Source organism: Carassius gibelio, chromosome A3, assembly GCF_023724105.1.
Source record: "Carassius gibelio isolate Cgi1373 ecotype wild population from Czech Republic chromosome A3, carGib1.2-hapl.c, whole genome shotgun sequence".
In the NCBI taxonomy this organism is placed as follows: Eukaryota; Metazoa; Chordata; class Actinopteri; order Cypriniformes; family Cyprinidae; genus Carassius; species Carassius gibelio.
The window spans coordinates 13,224,571-13,248,805 of NC_068373.1; the positions used below are offsets into that span (position 1 = coordinate 13,224,571).

The following is a 24,235-nucleotide window of genomic DNA, read 5'->3' on the forward strand; positions in this document are numbered from 1 at the left end:
GGACATTTGCGGATAAATGTTCGTAATTGATGGATGGACATCTATGCCCGGGTAAAGGACATCAGCAATCCGGCACAGAAAAAAGAAAAAGAAAGTAAAAAACAAAACAAAATCAGGCATAAAGTTGGCTTGACATTGGACATTCGAGAGTCTCAAATTTAGGGACCGTCTCTAAAGTTACATGTGATATTGTTATACACTTTTCTAACGTCAGTAGCATTTGAAGAGAATGACTTACAGTCATAAAAACAACTGTAATTGTTCATCTAGGTGACAGCTATAATGCACAATTAAATTGAATGTTTGATATTTATTAAAACAAACTGTAAGTCATATGTAAATTATGCTACTTTTTCAAATGGGCTCAAACGCAAATTTGAAGCTCAATAGCATTTGAGGAAAAAGACTTGCAGTCATAAACAATTTTAATGTGTTCATTAAGGTGTCAGCTACGACTTATACATTTTTTATATATATTAAAATAAAGTGTTACTAAAGTTATATATATTGTTCTGTGTATGTGATTTCAAAGTCTAGATGGGTCGGATTAACCCTTTAACTGCCATATCCCTTAAAATCTGAAATCTAACACACCAATATCTACGAAAAAGTCTCTTGGTACGAAATCCGAACCCCAACAGGAAGTCGGTTATTTTGAATTTTCCCTTCAAAATTGGTGTTGTTTTTGCCATTTTCAGGGGTTGTACTTTAACGAACTCCTCCTAGAGATTTATTCAGATCAATACCAAACTTGGTCAGTGTAATCTAAAGCCATTAGTGATGTTAAATTGCGAAGGACTTGAGGTTTCGTTAAAGGGCGTGTCCATGGCGGTCTGACAAATTTCGATGTTTCACCATGAAAAAGGAAGTTGCTGTAACTCAGACATACAATGTCCAATCTGCCCCAAACTTCACATGTTGGATGAGACTCTTGACCTGAACAGATCTACATGCCCATATTCAGTTATAGTCATAGCGCCACCTATTGGCAACAGGAAGTGACATATTTTTCACTGTGACAGACTATTTCTAGAAATTGTATGACATCAATGTCTTTTTTGTGGTCAGTCTAATCTAAAGACCTGTGTGATGTTTAGTTGTGAAGATATTGAGTTTTTGTTAAAAGGTGTGTCCATGGCGCCGTGATGAAGTTCGATGTCTCGTCATGGGAATAAAAGATGTTATAACTCAGGCATAAAATGTCCGATCTTGCCCAAACTTCACATGTGTGATAAGGGTCCTGGCCTGAACAGATCTGAAGGCCAATATTCCATTGGGTGTGGCAAAATGGCTCGATAGCGCCACCTATAAACTTTCAACGGAGTGCATATGCAAATTCAATGGAGTGTGCCTCGAGCTATTTTTCACGTACATGTACAAAAGTCGGTACACACATGTAACACACCAATACCTACAAAAAAGTCTCTTGGTACGAAATTCGAATCCCATCAGGAAGTCGGTTATTTAGAATTTTCTCTGCAAAATTGGTGTTGTTTTTGCCATTTTCAGGGGTTGTACTTTAACAAACTACTCCTAGAGATATATTCAGATCAACACCAAACTTGGTCAGTTAAATCTAAAGGTATTTGCGATGTTAGATTGCAAAGATTTTGAGGTTTCGTTAAAGGGCGTGTCCATGGCGGCCTGACAAATTTCGATGTTTCGCCATGAAAAAGGAAGTTGCTGTTACTCAGATTTACAATGTCCAATCTGCCCCAAACTTCACATGTTAGATAAGACTTCTACCCTTAACAGATCTACATGCCCATATTCAGTTATAGTCATAGCGCCACCTGCTGGCAACAGGAAGTGACATGTTGTATGCTGTGACAAACTACTCCTAGAATTTGTTTTGAGATTAATGTATTTTTTTGTAGTCAGTCTAATCTAAAGGCCTGTGCAATGTTAACTTGTGGAGATCTTGAGTTTTTGTTAAAGGGCGTGTCCATGGCGTCATGACAAATTTTGATGTCTCGCCACAGCAAGAGAAGTTGTTATAACTCAGGCATAATTTGTTCGATCTTCCCCAAACTTTGCATGTTCGATAAGAGTCCTGCCCTGAACACATCTGAAGGCCAATAGTCCATTATAATGAGAGCACCACCTACTGGCAACACAAAGATTGGCACAAATATGGAGTAAACTTTGATATATTCCACTTATATTTATGAGTTTAAATGCATATTTCTCACCGTTCACCTATTTACTAAAGCCACTCGCTGCCGGTGAGCCCGGGTGCGAGGGCCCGTTCATCGCTGCTTGCAGCTTTAATTATTATTATTTTTATTTTTTATTAAACCTTCCGGGGGTTTTTGGGGGCCTTAACATGCTCAAAAACTCTTGAAAATTGGCACACACATTGGAATCTGCGGCCAACAGGACGCCACAGAGACTGGGACCCGGGCGTGGCACAGGGGCTCTACAGCGCCCCCTGGAACACAGTCAGAAATAATGAACCATAGCTCACACACACTTGCATGTATTTATATCAAACTCGGTACACTTATAGATCTCTTTGAGCTGAACAACTTTCACACTTTATGTCATAGGCTCCGCCCAACAGGAAGTCAGCTATTCAGGGCTGTTTAAAAAAAGCATGCTCTGGAATTTGAAATACTCCTCTGAGGTTTTCAACCCGTTCGCCACAAAACTCGGTGAACATGATCTCAAGACATTGAGGATGAAAAATTGCGAGGGGATTTTTGATATCTCGAACGGTTTGCCCGTGGCGAGGCGTGGAACTTATGGCGAGAAATGAGAAACAGGAAATGTCTAATAACATCCACATACATTTCCTGAATTTGATCAAACTTCATGGATTTGTTCGTTGTATGATACCGATTGTATATATGTGACTATTAAGAGTCATCGTTATAGCGCCACCAACTGGCAGCAGGAAGTGTGTCATTTTCCAAATGCTTTGAATTCAGCATCTTATTTTTACTCGATTTACTTAAAACTTCATCAGAATAATGACAAAACACGGCCGATGTAAATCTGTTGTGGGGATATTGATATCTGATATAGTGTTGCCATGGCAACGTGTCAAACTTGAATGTTCTGTTATGGTGAGTTTGAGGCAGACAACAAGCTCAGATTTACATGAAACTCAAAACACATATCAGTATTAGTGATAGCTAGACAATGGCAAAAGCTTTTAAAAGGGCGTGAAGGAGGCACTCTATAGCGCCACCTTTTGTCAAAAGTGGGGGGGTTAGTTTTAGCTACAGACACCAAACTCGGTACATAAATTGTTCTTTTCAAGACGGACAACTTTCTAATTCACAGTCATCAGCTACGACCAACAGGAAGTCGGCTATTTTGATTTGAATGTGTATTTTTGAGATTTTACAGTTGTGAATTAATGAATACTCCTCACAGGGGAAGTACACTATACACACCAAACTTTGTCTACATGAAGAAAAAACATCAAGGAACTTAAATTGCGAACAGATTTTGGTTAGCTTGAACGGTTTTGTCGTGGTGATTTTTTGAAATGACAGTAAAAAGGGAATCATTAATTGTCTTGTATGTTTAAATTGTAGCTTCCAAACACTTCAAAGCATTTTTTCATGTAGAGATCAAATCATTCTGAGGAAATATGCATAGTTTCATGACTTTACAGCATTGTATGATTATAAGAAAATTAAAAAACTGTCAGACATCTGATCTCACTCTGTCACTCTGTGTGGGGAATGTATGTGTGCTGACTGAGTGTGTGTGTGTGTGAGTGGGGGAGGGGTGTGAGCTGAGTGGCAGACAGACAGAGAGAGAGAGAGAGAGAGAGAGAGAGAGAGAGAGAGAGAGAGACTTAAAAATCTCTTTAATCACCAGAAAAAAAAACTGTATTTTAAATTGTTATTTTTTTGTTGTTGTTGCTAATTGTGCTGTTTTCATTACAGCTTAAGAAATCTCTCAGGCCTTATCCTTTTCTGACAGTTTCAGGGATTAAAAAAAAATTCTAAAAATACTTGTGCTGCAAATAATTATTTCAAACTCATTTGATACTGACCTCTGACACCCTGTGACATGACATTTATTAATCTCATGGATGTAACAGTAAAACTCTTCAACTGACAGATAAAGCTGCAATGCAAGCAAAACTATTTCACAAATGCTTATAGGTCATTAAAATCATTAGAAAACACTAATAAATTATTTAAGGATTTGGTAACACTGTAAAATAATGTCTAATTTGTTAACATTAGTAAATGCATTGGTAACACTTTATAATAACTGCACTCATTAGCTAAGTATTAGTAAATAGTTCATGATTATAAAGCCTTTTCCCTTAATAATAGTCATTATTAAGCAGTAATACATCTATAAATAAATTGTTCTTGGTTTAAAAGCACATATATAACAAAGGAGATTAAAGTCTCAGTTGTCTTATAAAATAAATAAATAAACACAACCCAGTTTGATTCAGAATTCAGAAATATTTATTTCAAGATGCAATAAAAGGAAACTGTACACTTCAATAGGTTTTGAGCGATTCTTGAAGGACTAGCATCACCTCCTCTTGTACGATGGTTTGAGGAATATATCTTCTAGATAGTACCACCACTCCCTATATGCAGAGTATGCAGTCTTCGTAGGGCACCAACTCTCAGAGGATGCACCATCCCAGTTGCTCAAAAAAACAAAAAAAAAACAAAAAAAAAACATGCACCATTCTCCCATCCGCGCTCGCGACCGCTCACACCTCATGTGTGCGGCTGAATGTTCGTAATTGATGGATGGACATCTATGCCTGGGTAAAGGACATCAGCAATCCGGCACAGAGAAAAGAAAACTAAAGAAAAAAAAAAAACAGGCATAAAGTTGTCTTTACATTGGACATTCGAGAGTCTCAAATTTAGGGACCGTCTCTAAAGTTACATGTGATATTGTTATACACTTTTCTAATGTCAGTAGCATTTGAAGAGAATGACTTACAGTCATAAAAACAACTGTAATTGTTCATCTAGGTGACAGCTATAATGCACAATTAATTTGAATGTTTGATATTTATTACAACAAACTGTAAGTCATATGTAAATTATGCTACTTTTTCACATGGGCTCAAATGCAAATTTGAAGCTCAATAGCATTTGAGAAGAAAGACTTGCAGTCACAAAACAATTGTAATGAGTTCATATAGGTGTCAGCTACAATGCACACCTTATACATTTTTTATAAATATTAAAATAAAGTGTTACTAAAGTTATATATATTGTTCTGTGTATGTGATTTCAAAGTCTAGATTGGTCGGATTAACCCTTTAACTGCCGCATCCCTTAAAACTTGATTGTCAGAGAGTTACTGTAAATGCTTATGCCTGCTGGGCACAGTTTTCCCGATGCCACCAGGGTTGCGTTGCACTGATGGCTTGAGCCCGACATCGCTGCTTGCAGCTATATTTAGGGCTCAAGCCCGAAGGGGCGAAGAGCCCTATTGTTCTTCTAAGGATTATTCTTCTTCTTATTATTATTATTTTTTTTATTTTTTATTAAACCTTCCGGGGGTTTTTGGAGGCCTTAACATGCTCAAAAACTCTTGAAAATTGGCACACACATTGGAATCTGCGGCCATCAGGACGCCACAGAGACTGGGCCCCGGGCGTGGCACAGGGACTCTACAGCGCCCCCTGGAACACAGTCAGAAATCTTGAACCATAGCTCACACACACTTTCATGTATTTATATGAAACTCAGTACACTTATAGATCTCATTGAGCCGAGCAACTTTCGCACTCTATGTCATAGGCTCCGCCCAACAGGAAGTCAGCTATTTAGGGCTGTTTATAAAAAGCATGCTCTGGAATTTGATATACTTGTCATAGGTCTTTTACTTGATTGCCACCAAACTCGGTCAACATGATCTCAAGACATTGGGGATGGAAAATTGCGAGGGGATTTTTGATATCTCGAACGGTTTGCCCGTGGCGAGGCGTTGAAATTATGGCGAGATATGAGAAACAGGAAATGTCTAATAACATCCACATACATTTCCTGAATTTGATCAAACTTCATTGGTTTGTTCGTTGTATGATACTGATCGTATATATGTGACTATTAAGAGTCAACATTATAGCGCCACCAACTGGCAGCAGGAAGTGTGCCATTTTCCAAATGCTTTGAATTCAGCATCTTATTTTTACTCTATTTACTTAAAACTTCATCAGAATAATGACAAAACACGGCCGATGTAAATCTGTTGTGGGGATATTGATATCTGATATAGTGTTGCCATGGCAACGTGTCAAACTTGAATGTTCTGTTATGGTGAGTTTGAGGCAGACAACAAGCTCAGATTTACATAAAACTCAAAACACATATCAGTATTAGTGATAGCTAGACAATGGCAAAAGCTTTTAAAAGGGCGTGAAGGAGGCACTCTATAGCGCCACCTTTTGTCAAAAGTGGGGGGGTTAGTTTTAGCTACAGACACCAAACTTGGTACATAAATTGTTCTTTTCAAGACGGACAACTTTCTAATTCACAGTCATCAGCTACGACCAACAGGAAGTCGGCTATTTTGATTTGAATATTTAAATTGAGCTCTGATTTAATGCATACTCCTCACAGGGGAAGTACACTATACACACCAAACTTTGTCTACATGAAGAAAAACCATTGAGGAACTTAAATTGCGAACGGATTTTGGTTAGCTTGAACGGTTTTGTCGTGGTGAATTTTTGAAATGACAGTAAAAAGGGAAACATTAATTGCCTTGTATGTTTAAATTGCAGCTTCCAAACACTTCAAAGCATTTTTTTATACAAAGATCAAATCATTTTGAGGAAATATGCATAGTTTCACGACTTTACAACACTGTATGGATAAAAGAAAATTAAAAAACTGTCAGACTTCTCAACTGACATGATCTCACTCTGGCCACCCTGTCTGTGTGAGGGAAGGGAGGGGGAGAGGGAGGGGGAGTGTGAGGGGGTTGGTGACTGTGACAGTGTGTGTGGACTGTAGGGAGGGGCTGTCTGGCAGAGAGAGAGACAGAGAGACCTAATCATCCCTTTAATAATCAGGAAAAAAAAAATCTGTATTTTAAATTGTTATTGTTTTTGTTGTTGCTAATGGTGGTGTTTTTTCCTTTCATTACAGGTTAAGAAATCTCTTAGGCCTTATCCTTTTCTGACAGTTTTAGGGATTTAAAAACATCCTAAGAACCCTAATTTGTGCTGCAAATAATAATTTCAAACTCATTTGATACTGACCTATGACAACCTGTGACGTGACATGACATTTATTAATCTCATGGATGTAACAGTAAAACTCTTCAACTGACAGATAAAGCTGTAATGCAAGCAAAACTATTTCACAAATGCTTATAGGTCATTAAAATCATTACAAAACACTAATACATTATTTAAGGATTTGGTAACACTGTAAAATAATGTCTAATTTGTTAACATTATGCAGTATAACATAGTATGCAGTCTTCGTAGGGCACCAACTCCCAGAGGGGGCACCATCCCAGTTGCTCAAAAAAAAAAAAAAAAAAAAAAAAACATGCGTCATTCTCCCATCCGCGCTCGCGACCGCTCACACCTCATGTTTGCGGCTGAATGTTCGTAATTGATGGATGGACATCTATGCCTGGGTATAGGACATCAGCAATCCGGCACAGAGAAAAGAAAACTAAAGAAAATAAAACAGGCATAAAGTTGTCTTGACATTGGACTTTCTAGAGTCTCAAATTTAGGGAAGGTCTCTAAAGTTACATGTGATATTGTTATACACTTTTCTAACGTCAGTAGCATTTGAAGAGAATGACTTACAGTCATAAAAACAACTGTAATTGTTCATCTAGGTGACAGCTATAATGCACAATTAAATTGAATGTTTGATATTTATTACAACAAACTGTAAGTCATATGTAAATTATGCAACTTTTTCACATGGGCTCAAATGCAAATTTGAAGCTCAATAGCATTTGAGAAGAAAGACTTGCAGTCACAAAGCAATTGTAATGTGTTCATATAGGTGTCAGCTACAATGCACACCTTATACATTTTTTATAAATATTAAAATAAAGTGTTACTAAAGTTATATATATTGTTCTGTGTATGTGATTTCAAAGTCTAGATTGGTCGGATTAACCCTTTAACTGCCGCATCCCTTAAAACTGATTGTCAGAGGGTTACTGTAAATGCTTATGCCCGCTGGGCACAGTTATCCTGATGCCACCGGGGTGGCGTTGCACTGATGGCTTGAGCCCGACATCGCTGCTTGCAGCTATATTTATTATTATTTTTATTTTTTATTAAACCTTCCGGGGGTTTTTAGGGGCCTTAACATGCTCAAAAACTCTTGAAAATTGGCACACACATTGGAATCTGCGGCCATCAGGACGCCGCAGAGGCTGGGACCCGGGCGTGGCACAGGGACTCTACAGCGCCCCCTGGAACACCTTCAGAAATCTTGAACCATAGCTCACACAGACTTGCATGTATTTATATGAAACTCAGTACACTTATAGATCTTATTGAGCCGAACAACTTTCACACTTTATGTCATAGGCTCCGCCCAACAGGAAGTCAGCTATTCAGGGCTGTTTATAAAAAGCATGCTCTGGAATTTGAAATACTCCTCTGAGGTTTTCAACCCGTTCGCCACGAAACTCTGTGAACATGATCTCAAGACATTGGGGATGAAAAATTGCGAGGGGATTTTTGATATCTCGAACGGTTTGCCCGTAGCCAGGCATGGAAATTATGGCGAGAAATGAGAAACAGGAAATGTCTAATAACATCCACATACATTTCCTGAATTTGATCAAACTTCATTGGTTTGTTCGTTGTATGATACCGATCGTATATATGTGACTATTAAGAGTCAACGTTATAGCGCCACCAACTGGCAGCAGGAAGTGTGTCATTTTCAAAATGTTTTGAATTCAGCATCTTATTTTTACTCTATTTACTTAAAACTTCATCAGAATAATGACAAAACACGGCCGATGTAAATCTGTTGTGGGGATATTGATATCTAATATGGCGTTGCCATGGCAACGTGTCAAACTTGAATGTTCTGTTATGATGAGTTTGAGGCAGACAACAAGCTCAGATTTACATGAAACTCAAAACACATATCAGTATTAGTGATAGCTAGACAATGGCAAAAGCTTTTAAAAGGGCGTGAAGGAGGCACTCTATAGCGCCACCTTTTGTCAAAAGTGGGGGGGTTAGTTTTAGCTACAGACACCAAACTTGGTACATAAATTGTTCTTTTCAAGACGGACAACTTTCTAATTCACAGTCATCAGCTACGACCAACAGGAAGTCGGCTATTTTGATTTGAATATTTAAATTGAGCTCTGATTTAATGCATACTCCTCACAGGAAATGTTCACTATACTCACCAAACTTTGTCTACATGTTGAAAAAACATTGAGGAACTTAAATTGCGAACGGATTTTGGTTAGCTTGAACGGTTTTGTCGTGGTGATTTTTTGAAATGACAGTAAAAAGGGAATCATTAATTGTCTTGTATTTTTAAATTGCAGCTTCCAAACACTTAAAAAAAAATTCCTACAGAGATCAAATCATTCTGAGGACATATGCATAGTTTCATGACTTTACAACACTGTATGATTAAAAGAAAATTAAAAAACTGTCAGACATCTCAACTCACTCTGTCCCTCTGTTTGAGCAATGTATGTGTGCTGACTGAGTGCATGTGTGTGTGTGAGTGTGTGTGTGTGAGTGGGGGATGGGCATGAGCTGAGTGGCAGACACAATGAGAGAGAGAAAGAGAGAGAGAGAGACTTAATCATCTCTTTAATCACCAGAAAAAAAATGTATTTTAAATTGTTATTTTTTGTTGCTGTTGCTAACATTGCTGTTTTCATTACAGCTTAAGAAATCTCTCAGGCCTTATCCTTTTCTGACAGTTTCAGGAATTAAAAACAAAATTCTAAAAATACTTATTTGTGCTGCAAATAATAATTTCAACTCATTTGATACTCACCTATTCCATCCTGTGACATGACATGTATCTACATTTTTAAAATCTCATGGATGTAACAGTAAAACTGTTCAGTTCACAGATCAAGACTAAGCTTCTTTCACAAATGCTTATAAGTCATTAAAGGATTTAATAACACTGTAAAATAACGTCTAATTTGTTAACATTAGTAAATGCATTGGTAACACTTTATAATAACTGCACTCATTAGTAAATAGTCAGTTTATGCTTTATAAAGCCTTGTCCCAATATTAATAATTAGTAGTAAGCAGTTTATAAATACAGCTATAAATAGCTTGTTCTTGGTTTATAAACACATTTATTAAAAAGGAGAGTAAAGGGTCAGTTATCTTCCTATGAAAAAAATAAATAAATAAAAATAAACAAACAACAACACAGATTGATACAGAACTCAGATATGTTATTGTGGATTTATGATAAAATCAGCATGTAAAAATGAATTCATACTCCTCCGAGAAGACATAAGTAGTTCACACCAAACTTTTTCAACATGATGCTAATATACTGAAGATGTTAAATTTCGAATGGGTTTAGGATACCTTAAATGGTGTGGCCATAGCGATTTATTAAAGTAACATAAAAAAATACAATAGTTATTTTACGATATCTTTAAAAATTTTAATTCCAACTCTTCATAATTTTTTATATATGTAGAAGTCATCATTTGAAGGAAGCACAGTAAGTTTCATAGCTTTATCATTTTCAAGAGCCAGCATGAAATTAAAACTATCATAACTTATAAATCAAGCTTGCAATTCTTAGTACCAATAATGGCCACCAGATTGAGCTATAGGATAACTTTTAAATAATTATTGTAGAAACGAGTATGATTTAAATCATTTATAGAAATCTTTCAAAAAAAATAATATGAATTTTATGTATTTACTGATAAAATGACCCTCACTTAATTAGAATAACAAGCTGAAGTATTGTGAACTGTATATTAAGAAATAATTCTTTATAGGCTTTATGGACAGATACGTTTTGAGTGACTCTTGAAGGATCAGCACCACATCCTCTTTTACCACTGTTTAAAGAATGTATCTTACAGAACAGGTGCGGATGAATTTTGGATAGCTTGAATGGTTTTGTCGTGGTGATTTATTGAAATAACAGTAAAAAAGTAACCAGTAAATGTCTTTTATTTTTTTAAAGTGCAGCTTCTAAACACTTCAAAAAAATGTACACATAGAAGACAAGTCATTCTGAGGAAATATGCATAGTTTCATGACTATACAACACTATATGGATGATAGAAAATTAAAAAACTATCATACATCTGATGTCACTCTGTCCCTCTGTCACTGTGAGTAATGTGTGTGTGTGTGTGTGTGTGTGTGTGTGTGTGTGTGTGTGTGTGTGTGTGTATGTGTGTGGGTGTGGGTGTTAAGTGAATTAGGTGTGAAACTATCAGGGAGCATTTAGTCTCCAGTGCCAACATTTTACAGAACTGCCACTTTCCTGGAGTCTCCAGAATTACTCTGTGTCAGGTTCTGAGAGATCTAAGATTCAAAAAAATTATTTGATTAGAATATCATGAAGTATTGTGAAATACTATATATTAAGACTTTATATATAGGCTTTATGAACAGATTAGAGTGACTCGTGAAGGACCAGCACCACCTCCTCTTGTCCGATGGTTTGAGGAATATATCTTCCAGAATCCGGGATTAAGATTTAGGAGTTCATTTTTATTCCACCTCCTTTCCTGAAAGTCTGTCTTGCAGAATTGACTAAAAATTAATCTTCACATTAATTCCTAATTATTTTGCAATTCTTTTTGTCAGTTCTTCTTGACCTGTTTTTTTCTTCTTTCTTCTTCTTCTTTTCTGACCTCATGACCCAGTCAGCATTTTTTGTACAATGGCCAAGTCTTAACTTATCAATTTCTGTATTGCATTTGTGTTTGATATTTCTCATGGGCTTTACAGTTTGAGTTAAAACTCTTTTTTAGCGCATTTCATCTGTAAAAGAAAACATGCCCAATAATTCTGCACACATGAATATAAGGAGTTTTTCTCTTCCAGCTTTCCTGGACTATTGTATAGCACTCATAAATGATTAAATAAAAAATAATGGTAGTTATTAAGATTGATATGGTTTGGAATTGGTAAATTGTGCTTGGAAAAAAATCACAATAAAACAATGTTTTAATGTTTAAGTTTGGAATATTAACTGACATGAATGAATGCTATATAAATATTGTTCATGTTAACATAATGTTTAGAAATGAAATATTATTGTAAAGTGTCACTAAAGTTATATATATTGTTCTGTGAATGTGATTTTAAAGTCTTGATGATTCTGATTAACCCTTTAACTGCCTTATCCTTTAAAACCTCACTGCCAGAGGGATATTGTGAATGCATGTGCCCGCTGGGCACACTTTACCTGATGCCACCGGGATGGCGATGGCATTGGTGGCTTGAGCCCGCCATCGCTGCTTGCAGCTATATTTAGGGCTCAAGCCCGAAGGGGCGAAGAGCCCTATTGTTCCCCTAAGGATTATTCTTATTATTATTAGGGCTCAAGCCCGAAGGGGCGAAGAGCCCTATTGTTCTTCTAAGGATTATTCTTATTATTTTTTTTATTTTTTATTTAACCTTCCGGGGGTTTTTAGGGGCCTTAACATGCTCAAAAACTCTTGAAAATTGGCACACACATTGGAATCTGCGGCCATCAGGACGCCGCAGAGGCTGGGACCCGGGCGTGGCACAGGGACTCTACAGCGCCCCCTGGAACACCTTCAGAAATCTTGAACCATAGCTCACACAGACTTGCATGTATTTATATGAAACTCGGTACACTTATAGATCTCATTGAGCCGAACAACTTTCACACTTTATGTCATAGGCTCCGCCCAACAGGAAGTCAGCTATTCAGGGCTGTTTAAAAAAAGCATGCTCTGGAATTTGAAATACTCCTCTGAGGTTTTCAACCCGTTCGCCACGAAACTCGGTGAACATGATCTCAAGACATTGGGGACGAAAAATTGCGAGGGGATTTTTGATATCTTGAACGGTTTGCCCGTAGCGAGGCGTGGAAATTATGGCGAGAAATGAGAAACAGGAAATGTCTAATAACATCCACATACATTTCCTGAATTTTATCAAACTTCATTGGTTTGTTCGTTGTATGATACCGATCGTATATATGTGACTATTAAGAGTCAACGTTATAGCGCCACCAACTGGCAGCAGGAAGTGAGTCATTTTCAAAATGTTTTGAATTCAGCATCTTATTTTTACTCGATTTACTTAAAACTTCATCAGAATAATGACAAAACACGGCCGATGTAAATCTGTTGTGGGGATATCGATATCTGATATGGCGTTGCCATGGCAACGTGTCAAACTTGAATGTTCTGTTATGATGAGTTTGAGGCAGACACCAACCTCAGATTTACATGAAACTAAAAACACATATCAGTATTAGTGATAGCTAGACAATGGGAAAAGCTTTTAAAAGGGCGTGAAGGAGGCATGCTATAGCGCCACCTTTTGTCAAAAGTGGGGGGTTTAGTTTTAGCTACAGACACCAAACTTGGTACATAAATTGTTCTTATCAAGACGGACAACTTTCTAATTCACAGTCATCAGCTACGACCAACAGGAAGTCGGCTATTTTGATTTGAATATTTAAATTGAGCTCTGATTTAATGCATTCTCCTCAGAGGAAATGTTCACTATACTCACCAAACTTTGTCTACATGTTGAAAAAACATTGAGGAACTTAAATTGCGAACGGATTTTGGTTAGCTTGAACCGTTTTGTCGTGGTGATTTTTTGAAATGACAGTAAAAAGGGAATCATTAATTGTCTTGTATTTTTAAATTGCAGCTTCCAAACACTTAAAAAAAAATTCATACAAAGATCAAATCATTCTGAGGAAATATGCATAGTTTCATGACCTTACAACACTGTATGATTAAAAGAAAAAAAAAAAAAAAACTGTCAGACATCTCAACTCACTCTGTCCCTCTGTTTGAGCAATGTATGTGTGCTGACTGAGTGCATGTGTGTGTGTGAGTGTGTGTGTGTGAGTGGGGGATGGGCATGAGCTGAGTGGCAGACACAATGAGAGAGAGAGAGAGAGACTTAATCATCTCTTTAATCACCAGAAAAAAAATGTATTTTAAATTGTTATTTTTTGTTGCTGTTGCTAACATTGCTGTTTTCATTACAGCTTAAGAAATCTCTTAGGCCTTATCCTTTTCTGACAGTTTCAGGAATTAAAAACAAAATTCTAAAAATACTTATTTGTGCTGCAAATAATAATTTCAACTCATTTGATACTGACCTATTCCATCCTGTGACATGACATGTATCTACATTTTTAAAATCTCATGGATGTAACAGTAAAACTGTTCAGTTCACAGATCAAGACTAAGCTTCTTTCACAAATGCTTATAAGTCATTAAAGGATTTAATAACACTGTAAAATAATGTCTAATTTGTTAACATTAGTAAATGCATTGGTAACACTTTATAATAACTGCACTCATTAGTAAATAGTCAGTTTATGCTTTATAAAGCCTTGTCCCAATATTAATAGTCAGTAGTAAGCAGTTTATAAATACAGCTATAAATAGCTTGTTCTTGGTTTATAAGCACATTTATTAAAAAGGAGAGTAATCTTTTCAGTTATCTTCCTATGAAAAATAAAAAAAATAAAAATAAACAAACAACAACACAGATTGATACAGAACTCAGAAATTTTATTGTGGATTTATGATAAAATCAGCATGTAAAAATGAATTCATACTCCTCCGAGAAGACATAAGTAGTTCACACCAAACTTTTTCAACATGATGCTAATATACTGAAGATGTTAAATTGCGAATGGGTTTAGGATACCTTAAATGGTGTGGCCATAGCGATTTATTAAAGTAACATAAAAAAATACAATAGTTATTTTACGATATCTTTAAAATTTTTAATTTCAACTCTTCATAATTTTTTATATATGTAGAAGTCATCATTTGAAGGAAGCACAGTAAGTTTCATAGCTTTATCACTTTCAAGAGCCAGCATAAAATTTAAACTATCATAACTTATAAATCAAGCTTGCAATTCTTAGTACCAATAATGGCCACCAGAGGGAGCTATAGGATTACTTTTAAATAATTATTGTAGAAACGAGTATAATTTAAATCATTTATAGAAATCTTTCAAAGAAAAATAATATGAATTTTATGTATTTAGTGATAAAATGACCCTCACTTAATTAGAATAACAAGCTGAAGTATTGTGAACTGTATATTAAGAAATAATTCTTTATAGGCTTTATGGACAGATAAGTTTTGAGTGACTCTTGAAGGTTCAGCCCCACATCCTCTTTTACCACTGTTTAAAGAATTTATCTTACAGAACAGGTGCGAATGAATTTTGGATAGCTTGAATGGTTTTGTCGTGGTGATTTATTGAAATAACAGTAAAAAAGTAACCAGTAAATGTCTTTTTATTTTTTTAAAGTGCAGCTTCTAAACACTTCAAAAAAATGTACACATAGAAGACAAGTCATTCTGAGGAAATATGCATAGTTTCATGACTATACAACACTATATGGATGATAGAAAATTAAAAAACTATCAAACATCTGATGTAACTCTGTCCCTCTGTCACTGTGGGTAATGTGTGTGTGTGTGTGTGTGTGTGTTTGTGTGTGTGTGTGTGTGTTAAGTGAATTAGGTGTGAAACTATCAGGGAGCATTTAGTCTCCAGTGCCAACATTTTACAGAACTGCCACTTTCCTGGAGTCTCAGAATTACTCTGTGTCAGGTTCTGAGAGATCTAAGATTCAAAAAAATGATTTAATTAGAATACCATGAAGTATTGTGAAATACTATATATTAAGACTTTATATATAGGCTTTATGAACAGATTAGAGTGACTCGTGAAGGACCAGCACCACCTCCTCTTGTCCGATGGTTTGAGGAATATATCTTCCAGAATCCGGGATTAAGATTTAGGAGCTCTTTTTTATTCCACCTCCTGTCTTGCAGAATTGACTAAAAATTAATCTTCACATTAATTCCTAATTATTTTGCAATTCTTTTTGTCAGTTCTTCTTGACCTGTTTTTTTCTTCTTCTTTTCTGACCTCATGACCCAGTCAGCATTTTTTGTACAATGGCCAAGTCTTAACTTATCAATTTCTGTATTGCATTTGTGTTTGATATTTCTCACAGGCTTTACAGAGTTAAAACTCTTTTTTTAGCGCATTTCATCTGTAAAAGAAAACATGCCCAATAATTCTGCACACATGAAAATAAGGAGTTTTTCTCTTCCAGCTTTCCTGGACTATTGTATAGCACTCATAAATGATTAAATAAAAAATAATGGTAGTTATTAAGATTGATATGGTTTGGAATTGGTAAAATGTGCTTGGAAAAAAATCACAATAAAACAATGTTTTAATGTTTAAGTTTGGAATATTAACTGACATGAATGAATGCTATATAAATATTGTTCATGTTAACATAATGTTTAGAAATGAAATATTATTGTAAAGTGTCACTAAAGTTATATATATTGTTCTGTGAATGTGATTTTAAAGTCTTGATGATTCGGATTAACCCTTTAACTGCCATATCCTTTAAAACCTCACTGCCAGAGGGATATTGTGAATGCATGTGCCCACTGGGCACAGTTTACCTGATGCCACCGGGGTGGCGATGGCATTGGTGGCTTGAGCCCGCCATCGCTGCTTGCAGCTATATTTATTATTATTTTTTTTATTTTTTTTTAAACCTTCCGGGCATTTTTGGGGGCCTTAACATGCTCAAAAACTCTTGAAAATTGGCACACTCATTGGAATCTGCGGCCATCAGGACGCCACAGAGACTGGGACCCGGGCGTGGCACAGGGGCTCTACAGCGCCCCCTGGAACACAGTCAGACACCTTAAACCATAGCTCACACACACTTGCATGTATTTATATGAAACTCAGTACACTTATAGATCTCATTGAGCTGAACAACTTTCGCGCTCTATGTCATAGGCTCCGCCCAACAGGAAGTCAGCTATTCAGGGCTGTTTAAAAAAAGCATGCTCTGGAATTTGAAATACTCCTCTGAGGTTTTCAACCCGTTCGCCACGAAACTCGGTGAACATGATCTCAAGACATTGGGGATGAAAAATTGCGAGGGGATTTTTGATATCTCGAACGGTTTGCTCGTGGCGAGGCTTTGAAATTATGGCGAGAAATAAGAAACAGGAAATGTCTAATAACATCCACATACATTTCCTGAATTTGATCAAACTTCATTGGTTTGTTCGTTGTATGATACTGATCGTATATATGTGACTATTAGGAGTCAAAGTTATAGCACCACCAACTGGCAGCAGGAAGTGAATCATTTTCAGAACACTTTGAATTCAGCATCTTATTTTTACTTGATTTGCTTCAAACTTCATCAGAATAATGACAAAACACAGCCGAAGAAAATCTGTCGTGGGGATATTTATATCTAATATAGTGTTGCCATGGCAACGTGTCAAACTTGAATGTTCTGTTCTGGTGATTTTTAGGCAGATAACTAGCTCAGATTTACATGAAACTCGAAACAGATATCAGTATTAAAGATAGCTAGACCATGGCAAAAGCTTTTAAAAGGGCGTGGAAGAGGCACTCTATAGCGCCACCTTTTGTCAAAAGTGGGGGGGTTAGTTTTAGCTACAGACACCAAACTTGGTACATAAATTGTTCTAATCAAGTCGGACAACTTTCTAATTCACAGTCATAAGCTACGATCAACAGGAAGTCGGCTATTTTGATTTGAATGTGTATTTTTTAGATTTTACAGTTGTGAATTAATGCATACTCCTCACAGGGGAAGTACACTATACACACCAAACTTTGTCTACATGAAGAAAAAACATTGAGGAAATTAAATTGCGAACAGATTTTGGTTAGCTTGAACGGTTTTGTCGTGGTGATTTTCTGAAATGACAGTAAAAAGGGAAACATTAATTGTCTTGTATGTTTAAATTGCAGCTTCCAAACACTTCAAAGCATTTTTTCATACAAAGATCAAATCATTCTGAGGAAATATGCATAGTTTCACGACTTTACAACACTGTATGGATAACAGAAAATTAAAAAACTGTCAGACTTCTCAACTGACATGATCTCACTCTGGCCACTCTGTCTGTGTGAGGAAAGGGAGGGGGAGAGGGAGGGGGAGTGTGAGGGGGTTGGTGACTGTGAATGTTTGGTGACTGACAGTGTGTGTGGATTGTAGGGAGGGGCTGTCTGGCAGAGAGTGAGAGAGAGAGACCTAATCATCCCTTTAATAATCAGGAAAAAAAAATCTGTATTTCAAATTGTTATTGTTTTTGTTGTTGCTAATGGTGGTGTTTTTTCCTTTCATTACAGGTTAAGAAATCTCTTAGGCCTTATCCTTTTGTGACAGTTTTAGGGATTTAAAAACATCCTAAGAATCCTTATTTGTGCTGCAAATAATAATTTCAAACTCATTTGATACTGACCTATGACAACCTGTGACGTGACATGACATTTATTAATCTCATGGATGTAACAGTAAAACTCTTCAACTGATAGATAAAGCTGCAATGCAAGCAAAACTATTTCACAAATGCTTATAGGTCATTAAAATCATTACAAAACACTAATAAATTATTTGAGGATTTGGTAACACTGTAAAATAATGTCTAATTTGTTAACATTAGTAAATGCATTGGTAACACTTTATAATAACTGCACTCATTAGCTAAGCATTAGTAAATAGTTCATGATTATAAAGCCTTTTCCCTTAATAATAGTCATTATTAAGCAGTAATACATCCATAAATAAATTATAAAAATAAAGTGTTACTAAAGTTATATATATTGTTCTGTGTATGTGATTTCAAAGTCTAGATTGGTCGGATTAACCCTTTAGCTGCTGCATCCCTTAAAACTTGATTGTCAGAGGGTTACTGAAAAGGCTTATGCCCGCTGGGCACAGTTTTCCCGATGCCACCGGGGTGGCGTTGCACTGATGGCTTGAGCCCGACATCGCTGCTTGCAGCTATATTTCTAGTTCTTCTTCTTCTTCTTCTTCTGAGACTAAATTATCAACTATAACTCCTCATAGAGCTTTAACTCTACAGACTCCAAAATTAATATAAAAAATCGTAATAATCCCATAGACCAGTGGTTTTCAACCTGTGGTCCGCGGCCCCCTAGTGGGTCGCGGTGGTATTGTAGGTGGGCCGCCAATTATTTTCTGTTAATTTCCAGTCCATTCTAGGGCTGTGCGATTAAAAGAAATTGTCATAAAATCACGATTTGAGTGTGCGCGATTTCTAAATCGCTTTATAGCTTGATTTTCCGCGGCCCTGACCTCCCGTAGTATGCTATCCGATCCAATCAGAATTGTGCCTAGCACGAGAACAGAACAGACTGGGCATATGCCTAACTCCAGGTTCACACACTGTATGTGATGCGCTTTTTTTCTGAGCCCATGTTAACGGATCAGAGCGTTTACACTGCACGCGTTAAAGGCTAGAAATAAAAACATGCGAAAATAATTAATATCTGACACATAAGCATAGAGAGAATTGTGAGTGCACAGGACGCAGTTTAAGTGAGAGGAGACACGAGAGTGCGCACACTCTCTCCGCGCAAGAGCAGGGTGTATCTGAGCAAGCACTTCTGGCTTTGTGACAGCGCAAAGGAAATCTGCGTGCGAACAGAGAGATTCGCGCTCGTGCATTATTTGAATGTGCTTTTGCATTACATTCATGCGCTCTCGCTGCTGATCGCAGCTGACACTTCAGTCAATACTTTCTTGTCCTTTTTAAACTTTTCACTATCATTGGGAGATATGTATTCTGTTTTCAAAGTGAATTTCCTAAGTTTTATTTTATTAAATAACTTGAGGGTGAGTAAGATTATGACACTAAGGATTTTGGTAAACTTTAATAAAAAAAATGCCATAGTAGGCTAGCTATTGTATATTATACATCATTGTGATTTGGGCACATACAATTCTTTAAAAAGTGTTTTAAGGTTGGATAAGTGCCGTGTGTGTCACAATCGCAAAATTGATCAAAGAAATCGCGATAGTTTTTTTTTTTTTCATATCGCACACCCCTAGTTCATTCAATAAATACAGTTAACAATCAAGCTTCTGAGTACTAAGTTATTAACCCAACAATAATGGGTCAGCTAATTTTTTTGAAGTGGGCTGCGCAAACATATGTGTGTGGTTGTGTGGGCCGCGAGCTGAAAAAAGTTGGGAACCACTGCCATAGACCAATGGTTTTCAACCTGTGGTCCGCGGCAAATTCAAACATGCATAAATGGCTTTCAGTATGTTCCCTCCTAACTGCTTGCTCCACTGACTGTCAACCTGCTGCCGAGCTCTGCCTGAATCTTTTCCTGTTTTGCTGAGTGGTGCCAGTCTGTTCATTTCCGGTCCATTCTAAGGCTGTGTGATTAATCGAAATCGACATAAAGTAATGATTTGAACGTGCCCGATTTCTAAATCGCTTTATAGCACCATTTTCCGCAGCCCTGACCTCCCGCAGTATGCTATCCGATCCAATCAGAGTGAAACGTGCCTAGTGCGAGAACAGGACAGACTGGGCATATGCCTAACTCCAGGTTCACACACTGTCTGTGATGCGCCTTTTTTCCGAGCCCATGTTGACGGATCAGAGATTTCTCAATGCATGCGGTAAAAGGCTATAGATAAAGGCCTATTAGACTCCAAAGCCCATTACACTCAATCAAGCTTCGCATCTATCTATCTATCTAAGTCACATGCTAATCATGCTAGAAAAATGCTAGCGACATGCTACTAACTTGCTAATCATGCTAGAAACATGCTAGCAACATGCTAGTATCCTGTTAATCATTCTAAAAACATGCTAGCAAGCTAACAACATGTTAATCATGTTAGAAACATGGTAGTGACATGCCAGTCGCATGCTAATCATACTAACAACAAGTGAGTAACTGGCTAATCATGCTACGAATGTGCTAGCAATATGATAGTAACTTGTTAATCATGCTAACGCATGCTAGTAACATGATAATAACTTGTTAATGTTACCAGCAAGCTATTATCTTGCTAATCAAGCTAATGCTAGTAACTTTGCTAATCATGCTAATGACATGCTAGTCACATACTAGTAATGCTAGCAATATACTAATCACTTGTTTTTTAAACTTAAACTTCTTAAACTTTTCAGATGTTTCAAATGTTTAAACATTTTCAAACTTTTCAAACATTCTAAAATTTTCAGAATTTCTGGTCGGGCTTTCTCAAGCCAGCTTAAAGTTTGTCTTGAATTTTAAGAATTTGATATGAAAGATAACACAAACATTTTATAATATTAGGGGAAAATTGCCTTTTCTTTATGTAAGAAAGTTTTGGAAATCAATTTAAGGGGCAATTAGCACGAATATGTTGATTTCAACAAGAATGGGTATCGAAGACTAAACATATTGCTTCAGAATAAATACATTTAAGTCAACAATTACATTTATTACATTTAATTCAGCTTTGCGTCACAGGAATAAAATATATTTTAAATATACTGGCATAGAAAAAAGTTATTTTAAATGGAAATAATATTTCTCAATATTACTATTATTGCAGCCTTGGTGAGCAGAATTGTTTCAAAACATTTAAGCGGTTGTGTGCTTGATTGTGTTTGTGTATACATATATATATATATATATATATATATATATATATATATATATATATATATATATATATATATACAGGTCCTTCTAAAAAGATTAGCATATTGTGATAAAGTTCATTATTTTCCATAATGTAATGATAAAAATTAAACTTTCATATATTTTAGATTCATTGCACACCAACTGAAATATTTCAGGTCTTTTATTGTTTTAATACTGATGATTTTGGCATACAGCTCATGAAAATCCAAAATCCCTATCTCAAAAAATTAGCATATTTCATCCGACCAATAAAAGAAAAGTGTTTTTAATACAAAAAAAGTCAACCTTAAAATAATTATGTTCAGTTATGCACTCAATACTTGGTCGGGAATCCTTTTGCAGAAATGACTGCTTCAATGCGGCGTGGCATGGAGGCAATCAGCCTGTGGCACTGCTGAGGTGTTATGGAGGCCCAGGATGCTTCAATAGCAGCCTTAAGCTCATCCAGAGTGTTGGGTCTTGCATCTCTCAACTTTCTCTTCACAATATCCCACAGATTCTCTATGGGGTTCAGGTCAGGAGAGTTGGCAGGCCAATTGAGCACAGTAATACCATGGTCAGTAAACCATTTACCAGTGGTTTTGGCACTGTGAGCAGGTGCCAGGTCGTGCTGAAAAATGAAATCTTCATCTCCATAAAGCTTTTCAGCAGATGGAAGCATGAAGTGCTCCAAAATCTCCTGATAACTAGCTGCATTGACACTGCCCTTGATAAAACACAGTGGACCAACACCAGCAGCTGACATGGCACCCCAGACCATCACTGACTGTGGGTACTTGACACTGGACTTCAGGGATTTTGGCATTTCCTTCTCTCCAGTCTTCCTCCAGACTCTGGCACCTTGATTTTCGAATGACATGCAAAATTTGCTTTCATCCGAAAAAAGTACTTTGGACCACTGAGCAACAGTCCAGTGCTGCTTCTCTGTAGCCCAAAGTGGCTTGACCTGGGGAATGCGGCACCTGTAGCCCTTTTCCTGCACACGCCTGTGCACGGTGGCTCTGGATGTTTTTACTCCAGGCTCAATTCCACTGCTTCCGCAGGTCCCCCAAGGTCTGGAATCGGTCCTTCTCCACAATCTTCCTCAGGGTCCGTTCACCTCCTCTCGTTGTGCAGCATTTTTTGCCACACTTTTTCCTTCCCACAGACTTCCCACTGAGGTGCCTTGATACAGCACTCTGGGAACAGCCTATTCGTTCAGAAATTTCTTTCTGTGTCTTACCGTCTCGCTTGAGGGTGTCAATGATGGCCTTATGGACAGCAGTCGGGTCGGCAGCTACCCATGATTGCGGTTTTGAGTAATGAACCAGGCTGGGAGTTTTTAAAAGCAGGTGTATAGAGTTAATTAGTTGATTCAGATGATTAGGTTAATAGCTCGTTTAGAGAACCTTTTCATGATGTGCTAATTTTTTGAGATTTTTTGAGAAATTTGGGGTTTTCATGAGCTGTATGCCAAAATCATCAGTATTAAAACAATAAAAGACCAGAAATATTTCAGTTGGTGTGCAATGAATCTAATGAAAGCAATGAAAGTTTAATTTTTATCATTACATTATGGAAAATAATGAACTTTATCACAATATGCTAATTTTTTGAGAAGGACCTGTCTATGTATGTTCTGTGTATGTCATTAAAGTTTTTTAAAAAGCAATAAATTACATTTGATGATACCTGCAGAAACAGTTCCATCTGTATTTACATACTGTATACTGTATGTAATTGTTATGAAGAGAGTCAGAGGCGTTCGGATCCAATTGCAGAATTTATTTAGAGAATGGTCAGACAGGCAGAAATCAGGAATGGCGTTAGGTGTGTCAGGGATAACCAGAATCGAAACCAGAAACAAGTGGAGATCGGGGCAGGCAGCAGAGAAATCAGAGTCGAATACACAGTCCAAAGGTCAAACACAGGAATAACCAACACGGGGAAAATGCTCGGACATGTCAGATAGGCTAAACCAGACTTCGCAGTGAGTGAGAGTGATTGTGGTGGTCATATGTGTGTGTAAATGAGGTGCAGGTGTGGCAAGGAAATTGGCTGATGAATGAGGTGCAGGTTTGGCAAGGTGATTGTGATGCAGTAACATATGGGAGATGTAGTTCGGGTGTGGTGCAACAGTATGAGAGGTGCTAGTGTCCAACTGATGATATGGTGACATCTGGTGGTTGATGGGTGGAATGGTCCTGAGTGGAGTGCCCTCTACTGACACTCCAGCTAATGATCGTGACATAACCAGCCCCCCAAAGGAGCGGCTTCCAGACGCTCAAAACTATCTAGGAGGGCTGTGGAGCAGAGGCGGAACAGGGGGACGGGCGGAGGGCCAGGTCCATGTGGAAGTGCAGTGGCCGGGGACCGGGCAGAGCAGGCAGAACTAGAGCCCTTCCTGAGCCTAACATAGAGATCAGGAGCCTTTCCTGGACCTGACATGGGAAACAGGGGCCCTTCCTGGGCCTGACATGGGAAACAGGGGCCTGCTCGGGGCTTAACTCGGGAACAGGGTTTAACTCAGGAACAGGGACCCGCCGTGGGCTTAACTCGGGAAAA

The 24,235-nt window shown here is 37.3% G+C and overlaps 1 protein-coding gene across 1 annotated transcript in view; it reads left to right on the forward strand.

Annotated features, from left to right (window-relative positions):
• LOC127947659 (C-Jun-amino-terminal kinase-interacting protein 3) overlaps window positions 1-24,235 on the forward strand; it is a 144,427-nt gene that overhangs the window by 11,125 nt on the left and 109,067 nt on the right. The gene's annotated exons all lie outside the window — the stretch shown is intronic.